We start from the raw sequence: 23,333 nt of genomic DNA, 5'->3' as shown, positions 1-23,333 counted from the left end.
GTCACATGGAGGCCCAATAGAGGATTCACAGTCTTGACGGGATTTGCTCAGCTTGAAATCTTGTACAGGCAAAGGGGTGACAACCAGTTGTTCAGTGGTGCTTATTCCTGTAAAGGTGAAGGTGTCCCCGTACATCGTTTCCTCCAGTTCCTTCCCCAGCCTTTCTTTACCCCCCAGCATATGCCGGGTACTCATTTTACCGACCACGGATGGATGGAAGGCTGAGTGGACCTCGACCCCTTTTACCGGAGATTTGACTTCCTCCTTCCGTTGGAATCGAACTCCGGCCGTGAGCAGAGCTTCGGCTGCGTTACTGCTGCTTACCACTCTGCGCCACGGAGGGTCTCACATGTGATTAACATGCTGGTATATTCCTCTGGCAGCCATGTAACAAGCTTCTGTCCCTCGTCCGAGTGCCCTCTCTAACTTCTTCCTCGCTTCTTTCCTGTGGGCTTCTGGCATGTCCTCTATTTCTTCTTCACTAATTTCATAACCAAACATATCAATCTATGGAGGCAAAAGAAAACGTTCAGCAGGCATTTCTGCTTTAACGGAATATTCATAAACGTTCTTGTAGCTGATAGGGGAAATGTTAAACGTTGATAGGGCACCTCAGGTCTGGAGGCCTCATGTGGCTCCCAAGCTTTTTCTCTGGTCTTCCAGACTCTTCCCAGGGCCACACTGCCAACTGGCCCTGTTCTACACAGTCCTCAACTGCTGCTGCCTGGCTGGAGTGTGTCCTTGAGCTGTGATAATGCAATGATTGGGAAACTGGTTTTTTTCCATGGCTGGAAAGCAGCCTACTTAGGCAAAATTCCATACACTTTTGCCTCTGGCCCTGCATGTCACTGGCATGTGGCCCTTTGGCTGATCCCCCACTCCTGGCGTAAGGGAAAGATAGAAGGCTGTGGGAAGGAGAATGCAATAAAGGGAATTAGGGAAAGCCCACAGGGATAGGCCAGGGTACTTTCAGCAAGGCAGAGAGAAGGAAGAGTTAGGCAGTGCTGGGAGACAGGAGTGGGAGTGAGGTTTATTGCTGACACCTATAACAAAAAACTTCTTTAGATAATATATTTTGTGGTGGACAACATGTACTGGCTGCCAACCTTTTACTGATGCCAGAATAATCCCTTCCATCTTGGTGATGTTTTTCCTCTCATTAATTGTTGCATTTCCATTGGTGGCCTTTAACTGGTCATTTTAAAAAGTGGGGTATGAAAGAAGGCTTTGAAATACCTTTGCATTTTTGCAATCTTCATTGTAATCCCAAAGATGCTTCCTTGTGGCTGCGTCGAAGCGCTCGCTTTCTTCTGTGCTCAAACCATTAACCACTAAAGAAATGTTTTAGATTTCAAACGCCAAGGTTGCAACTTTCCCTGTTTAAATCTAGACACTAATTTTTAACTAGGTAATGGTTCAAGCTGTCTCAATGCAACTGGCATTTCCAAGCTTCTTAATTCCAAGCAGGAGTCGCTTTTCAACTGGAATGTTAAGAATTGTCTTGCTAGATAAGACACAGATTCATCTAATCTAGCATACTGTCTCCACCCAGATGCCATTCAGGGCTTACAATCGGTGCAATGGCAAGAGCCATCCACTATCCTTTGCCCCTAGAATCTGGTACTAGGAAATGCTGTGCCTGTTGACATGGAGGGTTTATTTTGGTTATCGCAGCTAAAGGCCAGACAGCTGTATTCCCAGGTCATTATGATTTCTCTGACCCTTTTAAAAGCCATCCAATATGGCCCTAGAATTTGTACATACTTGTTTGGGACAGGGAGAAGGATGCAAACTTTTCCACACAACACATAACTGCCACGGGATATAGTATTATGTATCTTGGGCAATAGGAGTGGAGGCTTGGGTGGTTGTTCTGGATCATGGAGATTACAAGCTGGATACGTTCCGGCAGTTTGATGCCTCATTGGTGGGATTCCTGGCAGCCTACAGGCACAGGTCAGTGACGTGCATGGAAAGGGAGACTGCAGTCCACATCCACAAACCCTAATCCCCGACAGAATCTCAAACCATTACTCCAAACTGACGCACACTGAAATGGTTTTCCTTAGTCAATTCCATCTCTAACCAGACGGTGTCACCTTTGTGTCACAAAAACAATCCTCGATATCTCCCTCCCTTCACGTTTTATGTTCACTGGTTCTAGTCTGTGACCGCACCATAGGGTGTACAAGGGTCTCTTAGGAAATTAGTAAGGAGAACGACATGACCATCCCCAGTGGTGGTTGGTGTCCGTGGGAAACAGTAGGGCGAAAAGCAGAGAGCCCAGCAGTAGGTACAGCCAGAGCTAAGGACAGGCAGAGCCAACTTAATTCTAGGTTTGTCCCCACCCTCTTCCTCCTCCTGAGTTCTAAAAGAAAGAGAAAGTTGACAGTCGGTGCCAACCCCTGGTTGTAAATAGGAAGGCAGATAGGTGAGCAACTTTTTAAATCATGTTTTTAACCCTTTTTAAGGTGTTTTTTTTAATTGTTTTTAATGCTGTTTTGTATTAATGTATTTTAAGATCTGTTTTTATGGAGTTTTAAAGTTTTTTGGTACTTTGTTTGCCGCCATGGGCTCCTGCTGGGAGGAAGGGCGGGACACAGATTAATTAATTAATTAAAGAAGTGAAGTTGATGGGGCCATTCCCCTTTTGCCCTAATGGACCAGCCTCCATTAGTCTGTCCTAAACCTATAAACTTGACCCTGAATTGAGCTCTACCGTAACGAGAGAGTGAAAAAATGGTCTGTACTCTCCATGCTGTTCATTATTTTATAAGCCAGTATCATTGTGCTTGTTCCTGTTCCATGGCACATTTTTTCCATTTTTAAAAAGCCCTATATGCTTTTCCTTTCAGGGAAAAATTGAAATGGACTGCCTTCAAATCGATCCTGACTTATGGTGACCCTATGAATATGGTTTTCATGGTAAGCAGTATTCAGAGGGGGTTTACCATTGCCTCCGTCTGAGGCTAGTCCTCCCCAGCTGGCTTGGGCCTGCTCAGCTTGCCACAGCTGCACAAGCCAGACCCTTCCTTGTCCGCAACTGCCAGATGGGGGGCAGCTGGGCTCCTTGGGACCATGCAGCTTGCTCACGGCTGCACGGGTGGCAGGGCACGTAACCCCTGAGCCACTCACTGTGGGGATGATCTTTAGCTGGCCCTTGACACGTAGGAGAGACAAGCAGGGATCTGAATTCACAGACTCTGGACTCCCAGCCAGGCTGTCCTCCCCACTGTGCTATACCAGCTGTTACCCTTTCAGGGAAGGTGTCCCTTAATAATTAAAGTTGCCAGTAGCAAGTGTGGTCTCTCAAAAACCTTGGCTACTTGCTGGCTGTTACGATTTATCCTTCTTGGTCTGGTCTAACTTGTTATAAAGGGGGAGGAGCTCATTTTAACCAACAGTCTTCGCATCATCCAGTTGCAATGAGTTCCACAGGTGTCAGTATTTGCACTTCAGACAACCGTTGCTTACTTAAATTGGCTGCCTCCATTATGTGCTTCAGCAGTTCGAGTGTAATGGTTCTTGCTGCTTTACTCCCTCCATCGATGGCCTTGTATTTCTTATCTGCAGCTACTGTGAAAGGTTGAAATGCAAAAGCTACATTATGGGATGGATCTCTCTACTTAACTTTCTCACTCATATCCCACTTTTCACCCAATGTGCTGCTCGTATCCAGAGCTCCTTTGCTTCAGCAATAGAGCTGTTCCATTTTCTGGATGTACCAGGTTTGCCAGTGTTTATAACTAAAGTTTCTAGTCAGTAAGAACAAACGTTACTAGCCTCTCTACTCATACAGGCCTATATTGTTCATTGGCATCTAAAAGAGAGAAGACAAAATACATCCAGCTCTCCTTCATTTTAAGATTGTTCGCTGCCTGGTTGGCAGGAAGTAAGTCATGCTCACCATAGGCGACTAGTTACAAATCCGTTGGAATTAAACAAGACTCAGGACCTGATTAATAACCACATGCTCTGCACTAACCTGAGTCTGACAAGCAAAAGTGAGCCAAAGAAGCCTGAGATGGTGTCTGGGATTGCGGAGAAGGCGCAGGGGCGAGGAGACTGTAAAGCAGGATGTGAGAACTTCTGTAAGTCTTCCAAGGAAAGCACTTTTACAAATCCCTTTGTTCTGCTGTGCCCATTGAGGAGGGACAGGCACCAATCCCCCAGGTGTTTAGGGGAGCAAACATGTTGCCAAAGTCTATGAGCAATAAATGTGTAAGAGGCATAAAATACTTTATTTGGCCCATCGCGTTTTGAAAAAAACCTTCCTCGGGGCCACTTTAAGAGACAATCTACACATTGTGCTATTAATGCCCCTTTTGAAAAATAAAAGAAGTGTGCTTAGCCTGGCTATTTAGATTTTGAAGACAAAGCAGCACCCACAAGGCCCTGATCTGGGTTGGACCTCCATACCAGTATTCTGCTGAAAATCAGAATGCCCCCATCCCAGATTTCTCCAGCCACCAAAGTTGTGGCAGTAAACAACACCCCTGGGGGTAAATAACTGTGGGCATTTTCACATATGTGTACATAACTTTGATTGGTCACAACCTGGACTGTGCGGAATGTTCTTTAGAGGGTTGGTAAACTGATGCAACCGGGGTCTGCTTAGATGGCTTTTTTGGGTCTGTAGGACACTAACAGCTCCTTACCTTCCAGCAGAATAGGTCTCCGGTGACGGCTGCAAAAGGGAGACAAAACGACAGTCTCAAAACCTGAACAAGCAATGAGATCTCGGAGGGGTGTGTAAGTTAATAAAAGTTTATTTTTATAACGCTGTTCAGCATGGAGGTACAAAAGCTAAAATATGCAAGTATAAAATGATAACGTCTAGGAAGGCGGAGCCTGACTGACCCATCTCTGTTGTAAGGAGAGTGAGCAAGATTGTCGTGCAAGATGTAAGTTTGGTGTCTAGAAAGACCCTGTGCTGGCTCCAAGGCCTTTTTCTTTTTTTGGGGTGGGGAATCTTGGGTATGACACCCTCAGTGGTTGCCCCTCTGTGTGAATCTACCCCCCTCAACTGCTACTGTTACCAGCTGTCATTGATCCTCTGCCTCCTCACTTTAAAATTGTTAATATCCCACCTTTTCATCCAAGGAGCTCAAGGTGGCGTACCTGGTTCTCCCCTTCCCCCATTTTTATTCTCATAACAATCGTGTGGGGTGGGGTGGGTTAGGCTGAGAGATAGTGATTTGTGAGCTTCCTGGCTGAGTGGGGGATTTGACCCTGGATCTCTAAGGTCTTAGTCTAGCACTCAGGTCCAAGTGAGGGGAAACTTTGGTCCTTCAGATGTTGTTGGACTACAGCTCCCATCAGCCCCAGCAAGAATGGCCAATGGCCAGTGATGATGGAAGCTGTAGCTGGAACACATACATAGAGAGCTGCCATACCAAGTTAGACCATTGGTTCATCTAGCTCAGGATTTGTCTGCTCTGACTGGCAGCGGCTCTCCAGGATTTCAGACAGGGAGTCTTTCCCCAGCCCTACCTGGAGATGCCAGGGATTGAACCTGGGACCTTCTGCATGCAAGTGAGCGATGGTCCCACAATTCATCTAGCCACTGCACCACACTCCTCACCACCACCACTATTCTTTGGTTGCTCATCCCCTGTGGGCCACAGAGCAAGAGAGAGGTGAACAAACAGGTTGGAAGGGGGAAGACACAGGTCCAAGAGGCTCAGTGGGCCCTCTTCTTGGGTGTGGGCCCTTGACCAGTGCCTGACCATGCCAACCCTTGACACCAGCCCTGGAAACACTGCAAGGGAGAATCTTAAAATCAAACTCTGTGAGTATGTGGGACCTCCAGATGTCATCAGGCCAATGGTCCAGGGATTATGCGAGTTGGAGTCCAGGGGCATCTCAAGGGCCACGCAGGTTCCCCATCCCCATTATCCTCAAGGTCCCTTGGGCATAAGTCCGTAGCAGTAGGTGTGTTAATTAAAATAAGACCCCACTTTTATTTCAGTATTACCATCTTCCTGTCCATAAGCTTGTGGATTTTGGCCTGAAGCCCTCTTATCTGCTCCTCTGCCTTTGTCTGCATTTTGTAGCAGACCTGCCTCTCCTAAAATATGCAAATTTGAGAAGTTAAACCTTTTAAGAAAGAGAGAGATCTACAAGAGCAGGCTTTTGTCTTTTGAGGCAAAAAATTAATTTAAAAAAATAGCCTCTGAATGATGCCACCACCACCAAGCTGCAGAACTGGACTCTGCAGCCTTTTGGCCTGGCAGTAACCCAGGCTGGAGAACAATCATTTTTATTTTGCTTTGTTTTCAGAGAGTTGAGGGGTCAAAAGAGGGGTCATTGCTTGTGGTGTGTACACTCATCCCATCTGGAGGGCACCAGGTTGGTGAAGGCTGAGCTAGACCATCAGAAGCGAAGCCTCTTTCTCCCCACTATTTTTCATTGTCCCCCACTGTTCCACAGAACTATGCCCACTCTGCCCCTGTTTCTCTTAGACCTTCTTCTACCACCATCCCCTTCACATTGGCTCCTTGGTTATACGTCCCATGTCTTTCCTTCTGCCACTTTGCCCTCTTACCTTCTGAGCAATGAAATGCAGGCTGTGGCACAACCCTGCTCTGCCTTTGGGTCAAGTGTCTCTTGGCTCTCGTACTTCCTGAGTTTACAAATGGAGGCTAAAGTGGTACAGTCCTCAAGCGGCTCTGCTTCTAGGCCAAATGTCCCTTAGCTTTCCAACCTCCAGAGTGCCCAAATGCTATCTGAAGTGCTACAGTCCTACCTACCCTGCTTATAGGCTATGGAATCCGCTCCCAGAGGAGGCAGTGGGGCCACAAACTTGGATGCCTTTAAAAGATCAGAGAAATTCATGGAGGAGAAAGATATCAATGGCTACTAGCCACATGGCTATGCTCTGGTAGTATGCTTCTGAATACCAGTTGCTAGAAACCGCAGGAGGGGAGAGTTGCTGTTCTGCTCAGGTCCTGCTTTTGGGCATCTGGTTGGCCACTGTGCTGGACTAGATGGGCCACTGGCTTGATCCAGCAGGTTCTTCCTATGCTCATAAGATGTGAATTTCAAGTGTCCCTTAGCTGTCCGAATGCAGGCTAAAGCAATACAGCCCTTAAGAACATAAGAAGAGCCTGCTGGATCAGGCCAGTGGCCCATCTAGTCCAGCATCCTGTTCTCACAGTGGCCAACCAGGTGCCTGGGGGAAGCCCGCAAGCAGGACCCGAGTGCAAGAACACTCTCTCCTCCTGAGGCTTCTGGCAACTGGTTTTCAGAAGCATGCTGCCTCTGACTAGTAGCCATTGATAGCCCTGTCCTCCATGAATTTGTCTAATCTTCTTTTAAAGCCATCCAAGCTGGTGGCCATTACTGCATCTTGTGGGAGCAAATTCCATAGTTTAACTATGCGCTGAGTAAAGAAGTACTTCCTTTTGTCTGTCCTGAATCTTCCAACATTCAGCTTCTTTGAACGTCCACGAGTTCTAGTATTATGAGAGAGGGAGAAGAACTTTTCTCTATCCACTTTCTCAATGCCATGCATAATTTTATACACTTCTATCATGTCTCCTCTGACCCGCCTTTTCTCTAAACTAAAAAGCCCCAAATGCTGCAACCTTCAACTCCCCCCACCTCTACACCCAACATCCCTTTCCTCCTGAGTTCTGATATGAACTCTAAAGAACAGTCAACAAGCCTTTTCAGTAGAGACCTCATCCCAGTCTGTGCTGGAATTGCTTTTTAAGATGTTTTTAAAGCTTTTTTTTTTTAAAGGTGTTTTAAATATGTTTCGTTTTAATATGTTTTAAAGCCCATTTTTATGCTGTTTTAGAGTGTTTTTTGTGTTTTTGTTTGCTGCCCTGGGCTCCTACTGGGAGGAAGGGCAGGATATAAATTTAATTATTATTAATAACACAGTCCAGCTCCAGCCATGCAGTGTAATTCTGCTTTTGGTGCGGCTTGGGAGTTTTGTTGTCTTCAAAACCGCATGGGGAACACATCATACACGTGGGGAACTGAGGACAGCAGGCAGGGATGTCCAGACCAGAGCTGCTCACTAACTCCCCTGCATGTAATAATAACAATAACATACATTTTTATCTATTTCTCTCTACATTTCTCTCATGTCTGGAGGAGGTACCTGTAACAGCTGCTCTTCCAAGTGGACCTTCTGCATTTCAAATGTTCTCTTCTTCTCCTCTAAAAGCTGGAGGAATCGAATCTCCTTTTGCCTACAATGCCATTAAACATCTTTTTTTTTTCTCGTTTTGGCAGAGACGCTCTTAGCTAATTACATCAGAGACAGGCCTCCCATTTTCCTGGGCCCGTACTCTGTAGGATGCTCAGAATTGTGGTTAAACCAGCTCTTGAGTAGCACAGGGGTCCCCATTCTTTTTTGCGCCTCAGGGGCACATTTGGAAATCTGAGAAACACCACAAAACTATTTTGCTGGGGAAAAACACCGATGCTCAGAGCCCACCCACTCCAAATCACATATACACACACCAAAACAAAGCACAGATAGAAAAGCACACACACTCCAAAAAAACAGGCAACCTATCAACCAAGGAACATCCCCCAAACAAGACAAAAAATCCTCAAATTGAAAATAAAAATTGGAAGAGTGAGGAGGATTTGATGGGCATACAGGAGGGAGTCTTGAGGGCACCATGGTGCCCATGGGCACCACACTGAGGACCTCAACCTTAGCATCTGAAAATGAGGGTAACTGCAGATATTGTTGTCAGGGAAAGTCAGCCGTTTACCTCTTCTGCTCTTCCTCTCTGAACCTTTGAAGCCTCTCTTCTTGTTGCATCCTTTCTATGTGTTGCCTCTGCAGCAATTCGCGTTCCTCTCTGAAAATCAGGAAACATCCTGTTTGCTGTATGTCTTTTTTCTCCCCCCTGCCTAGTTGAGGCCCCGGAAAAGCCCCTGAAACATTGTCAACGTTCAGGAGGGGTGGGAGAGGATCTTTGTACAGACAAATAGTGCCAGGTAGGCCACTCAGGGGCCAAATTTGGGGGACCTTTGGCCCTCCAGATGTTGCTGAACTACCACCCTCCCATCATCCCTCGCCATTGGCCACGCTTGCTGGGGCTGAAGGCAGTTGCACTCAGCAACATCTGGAGCGCCAAAGGTTCCCCAAATGTGTGTTATTCTGTGACACTTCAGTTGCTCAGAATAAAGGGACTTTTTCAAAATAAAAGAGGCAGTTAGCCCTCAGCCATGCGCGCTATTGAAACCCAGCCACTTCCTTGTCTGCCAAGCTTTGGTGGATCTCAAAAGCCAATTTGTTTGGCATTTGAAGAAGAATGGCAAATACCATCCCTGATGATGTCACCGACGCTGATGATGTCACTGTCTCTGCCTATCCCTGTTCCGTTTTACCACTGGGTTTCAGACTAGAATCTTTCCCGGCCCTGCCTGGAAATGCCAGGGATTGAACCTGGGGCCTTCTGCATGCAAAGCAGTTGCTCTACCCACTGAGCTAGGGGTTTCCCAAATAGGAACACAGGAAGCTGCCTTATCTGGAGTCAGATCATTGGTCCATCTAGTTCAGTATCGTCCACACTGAGTGGCAGCAGCTCTTCAGGCCACAGCCCCTTCCCTTGCACCTTTCATGGGCCCACGTGACAAGAGGGGCTCTCTTAAGCACCTGGTCCGCTTCCTGTCTTTTGGCCTTGTCCTCGGAGGTGCTACCACTCGGGAGTCTCTGTAGTGCCATGGAGGGAAAGCTCAAAGGGGTGGGGGTGGGGAGAGAGAGAGAGAATGAATGAATGAATGAGAATTGTCAATTCCCCCCCCCACACACACACACACATAATGAATGAAAGAATGACAGGCGGGGGGGAAAGATCATAATTTGACACTTGCTAAAAACACGCCTGTGTATTCAAGAACCTTTTCTGGTGTTTAATGTTGGGGGAAAATGAATGGTGCTCTTGGACTTAAATCAGATGTATTTTACAAGGATGCGAGGAAGGAAAGAGCCTAAACAGAAGAACTCATCAAGGGCTTACTTTGGGTCGGGTCATGGACTGGGCAGAGTTCCTTGTTTCCTCTGTGCAACTGGCTATACAATTCTTCAGAGAAGTGCTTCTCCAGCATGCCTTGAAATGCTTGCACAGCCAGGGACGGTCCCCACGTCTTCGGTGTTGCTTCCAGTTCCACCAGCTGCAGCAAAAAACAGGCAAGTGAGTAATGTTTTGTCTTGGGAAAAGTGGGGGTTGGGGGGTAGTACCGTTCAGTGGTGGCTGGTGACTGGACCTGGTGGGGTGATCATGGGTGGGTCACCATGTTAAAAAAAATGTGTGTGTGTATATATATATATATTTCAGATATACATATATAAAAATATATATATTGCAGTGGAGTGCAGAAATAACTGCTCTGTTAAAACTGGTAGTTGAAAGGCTACAGAAGCTTAAGGTTTATTATTACAAACAGGTAAAGTCATGCATGCTGAAGCAGTCATGCGGCCTCCCTTTGGGGAGTCATGACTAACTACCTGAGAACAAACACAGGAAGAGAAGGGAAGAGAGAGAGGAGCAAAGCCTGCGGAATCAGCAGAGGGAGGAATAGATTGCCTTTCTGACTATCTTTCCCCCTCCCCCCCCCTTCAGGTCACTTGCAATGTGTATTGGTGCTTTACTCCCAGCACATCCAAGGCAGGGCCAATGAGCATTAGAAAATGCAGTGGCTGAATTAGAAAATGGACTGCAATTAAAACCATTTTTTAAAAAAAGCCATGCAAAAATAAAAGAAATTCAATACATGACAGACTTTTTTTAAGAAAATTCTATACACATGCAAAGATGGCTGGAGTTAGAAAAGCACAGGAGCATAGAAAGCTGCTTCATGCTGAGTCAGACCATGGGCCCACTAGCTCAGCACTGTCTACAGGACTGGCAGCGGCTCTCCAGGGTTTCAAACAGGAGTTGCTCCCTTGGCCACATTCACTCCGTGCCTTTATTCCACTATTATTCACTTTCAAACAGTGAAATCCTGGGAAGCGTCATTCGTAAAAAGTCCTGAGAGGAGACTCATATCCTCCTCACAGAGCCACAGTTCCCAGAGCGGTTTAACAATCAATCCCTCTTCCCAGGATTCTGGGCTCAAGTTACAGGAAGCCAGGTTTTAGCTGAATATCAGGAAAACCTTCCCAACTGTTAGAGCCGTACGGCAATGGAACCCATGACCTAGGGAGGTAGTGGGCTCTCCAACACTGGAGGCATTCAAGAGGCAGCCGGACAACTACCTGTCAGGGATGCTGTAAACTGGATTCTGCAGTGAGCAGGGGGTTGGACTAGATGACCTTAGATGGACCTTCCAACTCTACTATCCTATGATTCTTTGGGGCAAGCCATGACTGTTTAAAGTGGAATAAATGTATGGGGTGAATGTGTCCCTGGAGGTGTCAGGGACTGCACGTGGCGTCTTCTACATGCAAAGCTGGTGATCTTCCACGGAGTTACAGCCTTTCCCCATGTAAAGATGGGCTGAGGAAACCCAATAGATCTCCACCGGAGGGAAGTCCCCTAATCTTAGGCTGTAGTCCTTTCCCCTGGTTCTTGTTTTCACCAGTTCTGTATTATTCCAGCCTTGAACTGCAGGAACTTGTAAAGCACGTGTTACGCTAGATCTCGGAAGCAAAGATGATACGTACGGACTGACACTTGAGCAGTTGCCCTCGGAGCAGGAGGACAAAAATGGTGGCGAATGCAGGGAGGCCGTTATACGCGGGCCGTTCAAGTCCCAGAACGATCTGGTCCCAGACGTACAACAGAGTGTCCATGTTTAAGTAGCCTGGAAGAAAAAGATGCAGGCAATCTCTCTAGCTTCCTCGAGGCACAGCCACCTCTTTGGGAAAGGCAGGGGGTCAGCAGCAGATCACAAGCTCTGCATGCAGAAGGTCCCAGGTTCAACTCCCAGCTGGGGGGGGGGGAACCCTTCTCCTAGACCCTGGAGAGCTGCTGCCAGTCAGTGTCGAGAACACTGAGCTGGTTGGACCAATGGGTAGAAGGCAGTTTCTTTGTTCCGATGTACCCAGCACATACTGGTAAAATATTGGGGATTTTGCTGCGGCGAACAGCAGAATTCATCCTTTGTGAGGAACTATAGGACTACAGAAGCACCAGAAGAGCTCTGCAGCTGGATCAGGCCAAAGGCCCATCTAGTCCAGTGTCTCGTTCTCACGTTACCCTTTTCCCAGAAACCGCATAGAGGTTTCCTTGAGATCAAGGGGCATTTATATTTTGTTATTAAATCAATAAATTGTGGGGGGAGAGATGTTAATCAAATAAATAGCCAGCCAGATGTCCCCAGATGGGAAGCTCACAAAGAGGATGCGACTGCCACAGAAGCTCTCTCCGCTTGCCATTCCCGGCAAACGGCATTCAGAGGCACACTGCCTCTGACAGGGGAGGTGGAGTCTGGCCCTTGTGGCTAGAAGCCGTCACCCTCATCCTCCATAGATCCTATTTTAAAGCTGCCAAGTTGGTGGCCACCTTTACACCTTGAGGCAGCAGATTCTGTCGTTTTAATTCTGCGCCGCTGTGTGAAAAAATCCATCCTTTTGTCTGTTTCGAATTTCCCAGTGTTCAGCTTCATTGGAATGATCTCCCGAGTTCTGCTATTATGAAAGAGGGTAAAGGAAGGGGTCTCTCTCTCTCTTTTTAAATACGCCTAGGAGGCCTCACCAACAAACAGCGTGTTGATAGCTGGCTGAATCGTACGGCTCAGTCCCCTCAGTAGGGCGTCTTTGGAGTCTTCCTGTGGAAAACAACAAGAAATTCGGGACTCTACAAATTATTTGTGTTAGAACACTTTATAGCCCCGAGTGGCTCAGCAAGCAGTTTACAGGGAAAAAATATCTCAATGAAAATGAAACCCAAGTCTGGTATCGGGAACAGAAATGGCTCTGTGGTGAGAGGTGGCATTTCCTGGCCTCGCCCTTGATCCTTGGTGTTGGTCTCTAAGGCAAGGGGTCATGACCCCCAACAGCAATCAAAAGCCCAGTAGCTCAGTGGCAGAGGATTTGCTTTGCATGCAGAAGGTCCCAGGCTCAATCCACAATGGCATCTCCAGGTAGGGCTGGGAGTTACTCTGAAACCCTGGCGAGCTGCTGCCAGTCAGTGTAGACAATACTGAGCTAGGTAGACCAGCAGTCTGACTCCCTAAGTTCTTAAGATTTGGAGGCTGCAGACTTTCTAAGTAAGGAGCCAAACCAGGTGCAAGGCTCTCAATGAGCCCCTAGAAATCAGGAAACCACTGTGGCTGGTGAATGTGAGCCCCCAGAAGAACCTCCTGTGTCTGTTATAGGGCCAGAGCCTGAACCTTCCCCAAGACCTCACCCGTCCAGTGGTACAGAGAGTGCACCACGTCTTAGGAAGTTAGGGAACAGAGGAGGAGGGCCCATCTTCAACCCAGAGGGTCGGCCCTTTAAGAATCTAGAGTTTGTCACAAGGGGGCGGAGCCTGTAGGGAGGTACCCTGAGAGGAGGAGCTGAAAAAGGCTCATTCTGGTCTCAACCTTTGTTGGAGGAAGCTGCTCCCTTGGAGCAAACTGTGGTCCTGCAATGTTTCTGTTGCCACTGCCTCTGTGAGATCCAGCATTCTGCTGGAACAGGGCCAGATCTCGCTCAGCCTGTGATGGGGGCAAGCCTTCCTTTGCTGGCGTTGCCAGGTAACAGCGCCCACCATTGCTTGCCGTAGATCCACCAGCCTGAGCCTGCAGAGATCCGCTGAGGCCCTCCTACGTCCTCAATGTCATACAGCAGCATGCAGTGTCTATGCCAGGGTCAGGGGGACCTTTTTCCAGCCCAAGGGCCATGTTCCCTTCTGGGCAACCTTTGAGGGGCCACAAGCAAATACCAGAGGAGCAAAATGGGGGTTGGAGCAATCCTCCGCGAGGAGCGGTTGCAATGTTTGAGGCTGCTGAGTTGCAAAAGAAGGGTGGGAAAACATTTTAAGCTGGAGGGCATTAGTCCCTCGTGAGCAACTTCTTGGGGGACTACATGCCTGTGGTAGGCAGGGCCACAGGGAAAAAGTGGGCAGAGCAACAAATGCACATTTAACCTTGCAGGCTAGTTTCTGCACAAACACACCCCTCTCTGTCCCCTGTCCAGGCATGGAAGAGGCATGATCAGAGTTCAAGGACATGTTTCCTGCCAGGCAAAAGCTCCCAAGGAAGGTGCGAAGGAGGGCCAGCGAGGGGTGTACCCTGGGGGCCAGGTGTAGAGTCCTGGAGGGCTGCCTTCGACCATCGGGCCTGAGGTACCCCACCCTTGTTCCATGCCCTCAAGATTCCAAATCCTGTCTTTCTGGCTAACAGCTGCATCTATGTGAGAGTGCCTAAGCAGGTATGTTTGGGGGCCAAATACACATTCTGTGGGGTTGGTTTTTATGTGTGTGTGCTGCATCTCTCTTTTGTAGAAGCTGGATTTGAAGACATCCGTATCAGGAGGACCAGTATGCAAAAAAAACCCCACCCTTCTTGCTTTCATCCCAAATCTTTGTTTGGGTTAAGTTGACGGCAGTGGCATCTGGTGGCCGCAAGTCAGCGGGGCAGTGGAATCCACTGTGGCTTTTAGTCTGAACTTTCAAGGAGCTATCAGAGGTGCTGATTGGGCAGCTGCTTGAAACTTCGGGCTAAAACGTGGAGCAGATTCCGCTGCCCCACTGACTTGGGGCCACCAGCTGGTTGGCCAAGAGAGGGTCGATGCTTACATTTCAATTTGTGTTCCTTCTGTCTGATGTTCAAAGGGGAGTGGCGTTGATTTGCTGTTGGGGGTAGGGGAATGGAATAGAGTATCCTGAACGGGAGCACTGCGGCGCAAGTCTGGTATCAGGAACAGAAATTGTCCCCGTGGTGACAGGATGCCTGAGGTGGCATCCCAAAGCAGAATTACCTGGTCGTGCATAAACGCTCCCCAGGGACCTCGCCAGGTTGCTGTCTCTTTGCTCTATCAAGGAAGCCATTTCTTCCACGATGCTGACCCGGCAAAGATCCTAGGCAGACATCATCACATCAGAATAGTAAATCAAAATATCCTTGTTTAGTCCTTTGAATCCAGCAGCACCACTTGGGGCCAGCTATTTTTACATTTAATACAGCAGCCTTTAGGGATGGGAGAGAATTTCGATTCAGTTTGTATCTGAAGCTGAATCCATCAGATTTGCACTTTCCAGAACAATAAGAGAACTGAAAATCAGCCACTCTTCCACAGTCACACTTATCTGAATTCTGCGATGCAGTTCGCTAGCTGAGTAACGTTTGCAAAAATGCATATATTAGAAGGAAGTGTGCATGAAAAAGTATATATGAGTGAAGATAAGTTGCAAAAATGCATTATGTGACACAAAACTGCCTGCAAAAATGTGTTTATTAGGAGAAGTTTGCCCTAAAATGCTGGAGGATTTTCATGAGGTTTTTTTTAAAAAAAATTGCAAATTGCTGCAGAAATGTGGAGAACTGAATTTAATATTGGACAGAATGAGAAACAGAGAACTGATATTGGCAGATCTTTCCATCCCTAACAGCCTTTCCCAACCTGGTGCTTCCAGGTGACATGTTTGTTGCGCATTCATCCTGATTTGTTTGCAATGGGCCTCAAATGTATAGGATTGCGCCAGTGGTCATCTTTTTGTGAAACTAACCGTTGCGCTGGTTTGCCTCTGCCCCTCCCATCTTCTTCTGCCTTCTAGGTGGTCATTTGGGGAGCGTGAGGCCTGAACTTTGATCCCCAAGGTTCACCCCCAGCGGGACAGGTGATCTTCTGCATGGAAAGCAGAAGGTACATAACTGAGCTCTCCCGAATCATTTACAGACAAGAGGTTGGCCTGCGTACCTGGCTGGTGGCAGAGAGTCTGGTAAGCTGAGGGTGTAGCTTCATGAGAGTAATAAATTCTTCAGCCAGGATGGCAGAAACAGAGTCCACAGACATGGCTGGAGGACCCGAGTCCAAAATAGCTTGCAAGAGAGGCACCGGCAGAAGATAATCGTGGTCTTGCAGAGGTGCGGATGTGCCCTGAAGCTTGTGGTAATAAGAGAGCACGTTCCTCAGGCACTGGGCTGCAACTGACAGTGAGAGGTTTTTAAAAAGCACTTCAGTCGCAGAAGAACATCAAAAGAGCCTGTTTAATCCAGGTGTGGGAAAACCTTTGGCCCTCCAGATGTTGCAGAATTATTTATTTTTATTTATCTGTTTTAGTATTGCATTTCTATCCCACCTTGTCCTCCAAGGAGCTCAAGGCAGCATACAAAATGGTTCTTCCCCTCCCAGTGTCATCTTCACAACAATCCTGTGAGGTAGCTTAGGCTGAGAGACAGCAACAGGCCCACAGTGAGCTTCATGGCCAAGCAAGGATTTGAATCCTGGCCCTCCAGGTCCCAGTCCAGCACTCTTACTGGCTCACCACCACACCACAGCAAGCCTGGCCAATGACCAGGGATGATGTGAGGTATATTTTTAAGTTTTTGTTTTTTACAGAAAAAGAGAGATCTACATTGACTGCAGAAAAATATACAGCAATCACAAGACCAAAAGAAAAAAAATCGCAGGATATACTGCCTACAGGTAATGGAGTATACTAAATCCTTTTTACACTTATTGCTGTCAATAATCGGAGTCCCTCCCAATTCCTCCCATATATTAACTAGAAATTAACAACTAAACTAATTAACTGACTAACCAAACTCTGCAAAGGAAGCCATACAGGTAAGTATTTAAAGAGGTGTTAAAGCTGTCAAATGTTATGTATCCAGTGATTTGCTTTATGCTGGGAGCCAGACCATCATGTGTCTGGAACTGCTGAGTGGGGCGTAACATTATCAAATTCCATTCATTTCCTAATGCATATCAGCACCAAGCAACGATTGATACCATAATACAGTAAATGTGATCAAGCATTCCATACCCGTACATATTGTGCTGGAGGTATCATATTTTTACCTTCATCATTAACAAAACAAATGAAACTATACCATTCTCCTATAAAATAGTCCGTTTTTGCTTGCCCCCCTCAATACCTTTAATTTGGCGGTGATTTTTTCCGCCACAGTCAGTTACCAGACTTTGTTATGCCAATAAGCAGCTGTGGCTCTGATAAGGTCCCTCCAGAACCTGGCTAGGGTTAATCGAGGGGCTGTCAACAGATACCTGACAAATGCTTTGCATTTTAAGTCCGCATTATTCCTGTCAAACAGATTAAGTAACAGCAATTGGGGGGTCATGTCCAATGGCGATTTAACTACAGCTTTAATCTAGATAAAAACCATTTTCCAAAATTCCGTCGCCCCGGCACATGACTGCCACATATGATAATATGCACTCTTCATTTGGCACCCTCTCCAACAAATTGGAGAAGCAGACACACTTAAAACAGTCAGAATGGTATGCTAATTTAAGTATTTGTTCTTTAACTTGTGTTGCAAGGGTATCTGAGGCTGGTCTATTCCACAATTTTATCCAGTCCTGATCTTCTATAGTTATACCTCTGTCATTTTCCCATTGCTGTCTAAGGCCTGTGAGATTGCCCATAGCTTTATCTATTAATAGTGTATAAACGTCAGAGATTTGACCTGTAACTGCAGATGTTGTGTTAACCACTATCATTTCAAAAGCTGACAGCTTTTTCGTTGCTTGTGGCTTTCATTTTTTCCTTTGTTAGAAAAGCTGTCAGTTGTCACTACTGAAACCATTCTAAAGGAACTTCATTTACGATTACCCTAGTTTCTTCCTCAAATAACATCCTTTGTAAAAATCCCTTAGCCTATAAAGGCCCTTAATCTTCCAGTCTTGCCACAGAAATATTTTATATTTATTTAAAAAATTGTGGATGAAAGAACAAAGGTGTCAGTGGAAAGACCCATGAGAAAATTTTACTCTGTGAGACCCACATTGATATAAAGCTGCTGTGATGGGATTGTCCTGTATTTGAGCTATGGTTTATTCTGTTGTGTATTAAAATAAAGAGTTTATAGTGTACCCTTTAAAAAGTCTGTTTTCCATTGATGTCCATCTCTTTTCCTCATCCTCTCTCTCTCTCTCTCAAAAAAGTGGTATAATTGATTAGCTTCATAATAAGAGCGCCTATAAGGTATCCCCGAGCCCTACTCCCCACCATCCTGTTTGCCTGTAACGATGTTGTCTGATCCAGGGCGGTTTCTTTTTAAAAACAAAAGATTCTGTTTCTTGTTGCCAGATATTCAGTTGCATGTCTGGGATCCATATTGGGAAGGAAATAAAAAGGTTAATTTAGGAAGCACTGTCATTTTAATTGCAGCTATTCTAGCCAATAAAGATAAATCTAATTTTCCCCACACTTTCATTAAGGCAGTGATAGCAGACCAAACTGGTCTGTAATTGACTAAAAACAATTTTTTAAAAATCCCTTGTTATTGGTACTCCTAGATACCTGATCTGATTTCTGTGTAAGGAGGTGCCCAGAGAAAAGGCCACCTTTCTCTAAACGTCAGTGGGAACTTAGTAGCAAAGCATTTCAGATTTTTTATAGTTTGTAACCCTGATATTAAATGAAACTTGTCTAGCTCATCGTTTTGGGATGATGTGAATTGTAGTTCAGCAACGTCTGGAGGTCCAAAGATCCCCACACACCAGATCTAATCTATCATCTCCTATTCCTACCATGACCATTCAGATGCTTTGGGAAGCTAACAGGGAGCACGGGAGTGCAACAGCACCCATAGAATGCATCCCAATAAGCTCTCTTTGGAGCAGACCCATTGAAATTAATGGACCTACGTTAGGCATGCCATTAATTTCACGTGTCTATTCTGAGTAGGAATAATGTTAGATACAAACCAGATTTGCCAAAGCCCCACATGTTGAATGTTCTTTCTGTGCCTGGAGGCAGATGTGCATTTTTAAAGAGAGTAGAAAGTGTGAGAGAGTAGAATCATAATCATAAATAACAATTACTGTACATTAATAACAATGTGTGGAATATTTTTACATCCAATGCTAGTCCTATTCAGAGTGGACCCATTGAAAATAATGGGCCTGGTATTTATTTGTGGGCTTAAGTAAAACTTTATTGGATACAATAATAATAATAATAATAATAATAATTAAGCCTAACACATCAATAGCAAAATATTGTTGCTGATGTTTTTCCTATTGATTTATTAGACTCATTTTAATTGTTGTTTTATTCTGGTTCCTCCTAAGTCCCTTTTGAAAAGCGGGGTATAAAATGATTGAGGTAAATAAATGATCAATGATAAAAATAATATACAATATGGGATGGGCCACAAAATATCGGAGTGTGTGGACTGTGGAGTTGCCCCTTTTCAGGATACTCCATTCCGTTTCCCCTCTCACCTGGTTTCACATTTCCACCCCCCCCCCAACAGTCAGTCAACATTTTGTGGCTTCTGAGAATGCTCAGTTCTTACTGGTCTGGTTCCCAATTTTTATCCCTTTAAAGATCTTGGACTTTTCCCTAACGCTGCTGATACTGCCATCTTGGAATCATAGAATTGTAGGGCTGGAAGGGGCCTATAAGGCCACTGAGTCCAACCCCCTGCTCAATGCAGGAATCTTGTGCACAGATATTTGGGGGGATGGGGGGGTATGCCTAACCAGCAGCACTCAGCACCAGAAATGCAGGGTCCCTTCATTATAGTCACAGAAATGACACCACCCTTTTCTGCTCCTGGGTTGAGAATCGGATCCTTGTTAATGTCTTCTCTCACAACAACAGATGTCCCTAGCAGCCAATAAGCATGAAAAGAGGGGAGAGTTAGCTACTGAAAAGAGGCCTCTCAGTGGCTGACTCACCTGTTTTTACTCTGAGTGGCTGCAATCAACAGGAAAGGACAACAAAGCATGATAGGAGACTTTTCTCAGTGCCTAACACACTCCCCTTTTGTACTGATTGGCGCACAGGACATTGGAAACATTGGGACCCTGCTCCCCAAAAGGTAAGCGGTCTAAGACTCCCTGAGACCCTGGATGACTACACCCCTGCTCAACACTGAACATTATAGAAGGGGAGACAGAATGACTGCAGTACACCCTGCAGGTCTCAATGCTTGCTTCGTGCCACCTTCAATGGGCTGGAAATGTCTCCAGCCTTCTTTACAGTTCTCATGTGCCCCATGCAGTGGTGTGACCTCACCGTTCTTGGTTTTTAGGGACTGGAACGTTGGCTCGGCATCCAGCAGGGCTTGGCACCTCAGAGAGATCTCTCTGTCCTTCTGGAAAGTGGCTCTGTTTGCCGCCAGTTGAGAAAGATACTCCAACCTTGCTGGGGAATGAGAAGAGGAGCAGACAAAAGGCATTGGGCGGTGAGACAAATGGGTGACATGTTAGTTTATTTTACTTTTTGCCAGACTGACCATCTAGATGCAGTTGTTGCTGCTGTTGTTGTTCATTCAATTAGTATGCTGCTTTTCCACACAAATGCACTCAAAGCAGCTCACAACGCAATTAGGATAAATTGCTTGCAAAAAATGGTATACAAAACATTGGTTATATCAATATCATGGTCTGAAGGTATAAATAGGTTAGATATAACCAGCTAAATATTGCAAGAGATGCTCAGGAGGGCCCTGATGTTGGGAGGGGAATGGTATAAGGGGATTAACTCTTTGCCCCACCTTCTGTGGGTCCAAGCCAGATCCCCTGTCACTAGGGTTGGGGTAGAAATTTGATTCAGTTCGCATGTAAATGGCCAAATGGACCAAATTTGTACTTTCCGAAACAATTGGAGAACCGAAACACGGCCATCCTTTGAAATTTGCACTTATCTGAACGTTGCAAATGCAGTTCTTCAACCCGGCAATGTTAACAAAAGGGCATATAAGATGAATATATTGGTGAAAATTACAAACAAAAATGCATTACATTAGGTTAAATTGCTAATTAATTAATTTTGTTTTAATGTATTTTAAGGTCTTTTTATGATGTTTTAGAGTGTTTTTAGTGTTTCTGTTTGCTGCCCTGGGCTCCTGCTGGAAGGAAGGGCGGGGTATAAATAAAATAATAAATAAATAAATAAATAAAATAAAAATGTGTACATTAGAAGAAATTTGCACTCAACTGTCATTGTTTTATAATTTTTACCGTTTGTATTGTATTATTATGATGTATTTTATTGTAACTGAGTTGTACGTCGCCTAGAGTGGCCACTGGCCAGATAGACGACACATAAATTAAATTATTATTATTATTATTAATTTTCATAACAAATTGCTGCAGAAAGGTAGAGAACTGAATTCAAGATTATAAAAATGAGAAACAGAGAATGGAACTTGACAGATCCTTCCATCCCTATCTGTGACTAATTTTGCATTACCCCCCCCCCCCAAAAAAAGATCCATTGGAACCTTTTTTTTGACAATCCATATTGCATGGTTATGTGAGAGAGAATTAACCAACGCGTGTTGTGTGTGAGTGTGGGTGGCCACATCCACTTCAGCTCTGCCCGACCACAGGCGCGTGGCCCCCGACACATTCCCCTGTGGTTATTGTCGCCCTCCTGTAGGAAGCAGCTTCCTCACCCCTGCTGTTCATCCCTACTCACATTGATGCAATCTTCTACCCACTCATCTGGAGAGACACCGAACTCAATGGGGCTTACTTCTGAGGAGACACATATAGTGTTGCACTCTACAATTAACCGGTCAGTAGGCCAAACGTGTGTTGCATGTGGTTGGATTTTTAACCAAACAGGAACAAAATTACTGTGCACAGAATTACAAGCTTGGAGAGTGGGAAGGAGATAAACTTTGGGGACAGTAAGATTTTTGGGCCTGTGAGCAAATTTTGAAATCTGAGAAACTGTTGTGGGTACCACCACAAAATAGCTGCCATGGATGCTTTGATACTCACAAAATGGCTCATGTGGAGGACTTGAGGCCCGAGTCACTATTTGCCCCCATAAAACATAACAAAACAACCCATTTCACAGAAGGAAAAATGAGAAGACGCATAGATGAGGGAGAACCATGTTGTCAAATCTCATCCAGAAGTCTCGAGAGTTCCCCTGCATATTTTAAATAACTGATAAATAAATACCCTTCGTGTTTGAGAGGTAAAGCTTCCAGGTGAGGCTACGCAAATCAGCAGGTAAGGGCTGGTTAAAAAGAGAACAAAGTCTTCCTTTCAGCCCTGGCCGTTCCCTCAGCAAGGTAATCTGAAAATAAATAGTTGAATAATTGAGCATGGCTGAACTAAGACTTTAATACAGCACTCTCGTGTTCTGTAGTCTCTCTGATTTTGCAAAAGTAAGAGTCACATTCATTGCTCTGCCCAGTTTTTGCCTCTTGTCTACTGCTGGCATGTGGCCCCCAGAAGGCTGCACACACAGGAATGCGGCCCTCAGGCTGACAAATGGAATGGACTGCCTTCAAGTCGCTCCCGACTTATGGCAACTCTACAAATAGGGTTTTCATGGTAAGCGGTATTCAGAGGGGGATTACCATTGCCTTCCTCTGAGGCTGAGAGGCAGTGACTGGCCCAAGGTCACCCAGTGAGCTTCATGGCTGGGTGGGGATTCAAATCCTGGTCTCCCAGGTCATAGGCCTGCACTCTAATAAATTAACCTCCATAAATAAAATTACAGAAATTAGGGTTTAGCGTGCCAGGCAGGGACTGGGAGACCCAGGTTCGAATTCTTGCTTAGCCATGAAAGGGTGGCCTCGGTCTGGTCATTATCTCACACCCCAGGGGCAGAAAGATAGCTATGCAAACAGTATTTTTTGCTTAGGAAACAAAGCCTCTTCTCAGCTATTTTTTGCTCTACTTGAATCCATCAGGTTGGTCCTGGACAGAGGTGTAGTCATGCAGGGTCTCAGGGGGTCTTAAACCCTTTACTTTTTTGGGAGCAGGGTCCCTATGTCTCCAGCATGCTACAAGCTAATCAGCATGAAAGGGGAGTGTGTTAGCCACTGAGAAGAGTTTTTAACATGCTTCCTTGTGCTTTCCTGCAGATTGGAGCCAATCAGAGTGAAAGGAGGTGAGTCAAATGCTGAGAAGACTCTTCTCAGTAGCTAACACTCCTCTTTCATGCTTATTAGTTCCTAGGCATTATCAAGGATCTCATTCTCAATCCCACAGCAAATAAATGGAGAGGGGGCATGGCTGTGATTAACATTAAGGGACCCTGCACTTCTGAATTTGCCACTACACTACCAGTCCTGGATAGGATAAAGTGGCCTTGCTGACTTCCCTAGCAGCTACTGAGAAGAAAACAATCAGTTTTACGTACCACCCCATCTTTAAGGTGATTCAGCAGCAGGGCTGGCTTATTTTTCACCCAGCCATCTCCCTCCTGAATCTCCCGGGCAATCTGGCTGTAAATCCCTTCCTCTAGGGAAGCGTTAACCTGCAACAC

The 23,333-nt window shown here is 45.8% G+C and overlaps 1 protein-coding gene and 1 long non-coding RNA gene across 13 annotated transcripts in view; one reads left to right on the top strand and one right to left on the bottom strand.

The window, feature by feature from the left end:
• Window positions 1-2,174: 2,174 nt before the first annotated feature.
• The window catches only part of LOC133374342 (transient receptor potential cation channel subfamily V member 2-like), a 50,505-nt gene continuing 29,346 nt past the window's right edge, over window positions 2,175-23,333 (top strand). For 2 of the 12 annotated variants that reach the window (XM_061605110.1, XM_061605119.1), the window contains exons 1-9: window positions 2,177-2,431; window positions 2,856-2,925; window positions 4,669-4,752; window positions 9,944-10,166; window positions 14,099-14,332; window positions 15,678-15,842; window positions 16,463-16,549; window positions 20,131-20,283; window positions 21,483-21,620. The gene's annotated coding sequence lies outside the window, so the exon portion shown is untranslated. Of the gene's footprint in view, window positions 2,432-2,855; window positions 2,926-3,799; window positions 4,092-4,665; window positions 4,753-9,943; window positions 10,167-12,637; window positions 14,333-15,677; window positions 16,550-20,130; window positions 20,284-21,482; window positions 21,621-23,333 lie in introns of those variants that run through there. The other 10 variants (XM_061605111.1, XM_061605122.1, XM_061605121.1 and 7 more) reach the window with 10 other exon arrangements.
• LOC133374345 (uncharacterized) lies at window positions 7,991-9,704 on the bottom strand. The gene is made up of 3 exons (XR_009759868.1): window positions 9,629-9,704; window positions 8,739-8,828; window positions 7,991-8,204 (listed from the first exon to the last, which is right to left on the bottom strand). It is a non-coding gene; the product is annotated as an uncharacterized LOC133374345 (long non-coding RNA).

The sequence above is a fragment of the Rhineura floridana genome, chromosome 21 (assembly GCF_030035675.1).
Source record: "Rhineura floridana isolate rRhiFlo1 chromosome 21, rRhiFlo1.hap2, whole genome shotgun sequence".
NCBI lineage: Eukaryota > Metazoa > Chordata > Lepidosauria > Squamata > Rhineuridae > Rhineura > Rhineura floridana.
The sequence above is the reverse complement of the archived record's forward strand: the minus strand, read 5'-3'. Positions and strand labels throughout refer to the sequence as shown.